Below are 3,127 nucleotides of genomic sequence, written 5' to 3'. Positions count from 1 at the left end.
GGCCATGTGGAAATCTAGTGTCTTAACTACCAGCACCTGCTGGTCCCTTTAAATTTGTGTCTGTGTATGTGTGTGTGTGTGTTTTAAATAATTACTTATTTAATTTTCTTTCTTTCTTTTTCTTTTTGCTTTTTTTTTTTTTAAATTTGACTGGAGAGACAGAGAGAGAGGGAAGTAAGAAAGTAAGCCTTCAGGTCCAGGACTTGAACCATAGTCAGCAATGTGGGAGTTCAGTGCATTAACCACAACACCATCTGTGGGCCCCATAAATTGTTTTTTTTTTAGTTTTAGTTTTTTTTGTTTTTCGTTTTTTGTTTTAGAGAGGTCTTTACTATAGGGCATGTGTGCTCACTGGAGAGACAGAGACAGAAAGTGAGAAATCACACCCCCCTACCCCCCAGGAGAGATGGCCATGCTGCAGTCCCTTCTCGTCCATTTTCCTCTTGGGGTTTTGGCATGCATGCACCTGGGCCTGGAATGAGTTTTAAGCCATAGTTGACTATGTGGAAATTCAGTGACATAACCATCATCTGCTGGTTCCTAAACTGTGTTTTAAAAGAGCAGCTGACTTTTGCTTGTAGCCAAGGTGGAGTAACAGAGACCATATTTATCTCTCTCCTTAAACAACCAAAAAAAGAAAAATGGACAAAATACATTAGACAATGGTTTCCAAGAAACAGGACACAAGGCAACAAAGGACAATGATCTTTGAGACAAGGGAAAGCAATGATTGCCCCAGCTTATTGTTTTGAAAGGTTTTAGGTGATTGTGCAGGGAAGAGTACCCAAGCAAAATAAGACTCAACTACATACTGCTTATAAGGAACACATTTTATTAATTTTTAATCACCAGAGGGTGCATGCACTTGCAAAAGGGAGAAAGAGACAAAGAGAAACAATCCTTTCTCCACTCTCCTCCTGTGCCCGGCATGAGTTTCAAGTCATTGGGTCCAGGACTTGAACCATACTTGGCCATATGGGAGTCCAGTGACATAGCCACCATCTGCTGGCCCCTAGAAACCCATCTTAAATATGTAGACAAAATGAAAATTGGTAGTTGCCTGAGGTTGCAGGGAAGGGGAAGAAAAAAATGACTGTTTGGGGTGATGAAACTAAATAGAAGTAGTGATTAGGCAGTGTTATAAATATGTTAAATGTCGCATACTTTAAAATGGTTTCTTTTATATTGTGTGGATTTCACCTGAAGAAAGTAAACCAGTTAGACACATGAGGAAACAAAGCCACATAAATAACAACCAGCAGACCCACAGGAGTTATAGAGAATAAAGTTGAAAGACTCAGACTTTGAAATAATTATGCTTGAAAAACAATAGTAAGTATGCTTGGACTCGATGGTGGTACAGCAGTAATGCAACGAGCCCCCATGGGGAGTGCCTAGATTGCATCCCAGGGTCTCCCTGTACATGCCAGGAGCACATATGTGTGTCCATGATCTGTTTGGTATGTAGACTCTGTTGGGGGTCTCTCTACCTCCCTCTTTAAAGAGAAAAAAAATGAATAAAACTTTTAAAAACTGCTTTTTTTAAGAGGCCAGGAGGTGGTGTGGTGGTTAAGGCGCTGGACTTCCGACATGGTTGACCATGGTTCAAGTCCCAAACTTGGGACCTGGCAGCTTACTTTCTCACTTTCTTTCTCTCTCTCTCTCCCTCCCTTATGCACATGACCTATAACAGATATTTAAAAATGAACAATAATAAATAAAATTAAAATAAGTAATTCTTTTTTTATTATTATTATCATAATCTTCTTTATATTACATTGGATTACATATAACTTTACATTGACTTCCATTGCTTTTTCAAAAGGGAATGCCATGCATGTCAGTCAATACAGAGGCATCGATCTCCCCGCTTTATCATTCAAAGTCTTTTCCATGCATTTCCCAATAATTATTATTATTATAATTTTTTAAAACAGTCAATCACTATTTCTCATTTTGCTTGTTAAAAGACTTCACCCATCATGAAATACTTCCCAGACCAGTCCAGTTGAGAATACTATACACGTCATCTTCAACAGATAATAAACCATATCTGTTTCTCACTAACATCCCCTCTATTGTTCACTTGCTATCTTTCTCTATCCTCTTCTCTTTTTTTTTTTTATAGTTTATTTTTTATTATAATTTTTTTTTTCCACAACACACAAATGAATTTTCCATCCAAAATACACTGTGCATTGGCTCAATCAAGCACGTCAACATATATGTTCTCAGCAAATAATTTCCCAATTCTTGTGTCCTGCATACCTTGCCTTTTGTTTTACCATCCTAGATTCCCCATCCCCCTCCCTCTGTTATGACCCATCCTCCTCCCACATTGTCCCTGTCATCCCCGATTGCCCTCCGTGCCTCACCCCTCCCCAAATGATCTGTCAGTGATCTTAATTAGTCTAAGTCTCTCCAATAGTTATCACAGCTGACACATGCCTCTACATGAACTCAAGTCTGACTTTAGGCCTAAACCCCATTGGGTAAAAAGAGCATACTATAAAGTAGAACCCAACTGGGCCCATACCGCTCACTGCAGCCATCAAATATCCATTTTTTTTTTAAATGGTACGAATAGTTTTACCGGTTTTTTTTGTTTGTTTTTTGTTTTCGTTTTTTTTTTTTCCCTAACATTCATTCCCTGAGCATCATCACAGCGTACTAAATGTAATCTCCCATCTAGAATAAACTGCACAGTGACCCAATCAAGCATGTTATCATCAATAATATTCCACTTCTACTTTCTTGCTTATGCACATATATATGTTTTTTTTCCTCTTCCTCTCTTTTTTTTTTTATTATTTTTTAAATTTTTCCTATGTTTGTCCCTCTGCCCTGTCTCACTCTCCCATTACAATATCCCTGCTATATACAGTTGTCTTCCAGAAGAGTTACTGAAAAAGTGATACATACAAGTAAAGGGAGAGAGGCCACAAGTTCCAACCATCAGCTCATAAAGTTTTTGGTAATAGGGAGCATAAACTCCACTCAGGGTTGGATAAGGAAGGGTCTCCGGCAGATCCACAAGTGTAGGTGAGTCTCCAAGGAATGCAGTTTCAGGAAAGCAGTTCTGGTACACAGGGATAATTATCAGCTGATGCGGCACAGCAGTCATCTT

This window comes from Tupaia chinensis, unplaced genomic scaffold (genome assembly GCF_000334495.1).
Source record: "Tupaia chinensis unplaced genomic scaffold, TupChi_1.0 Scaffold000290_1, whole genome shotgun sequence".
NCBI lineage: Eukaryota > Metazoa > Chordata > Mammalia > Scandentia > Tupaiidae > Tupaia > Tupaia belangeri.
The sequence above is the reverse complement of the archived record's forward strand: the minus strand, read 5'-3'. Positions refer to the sequence as shown.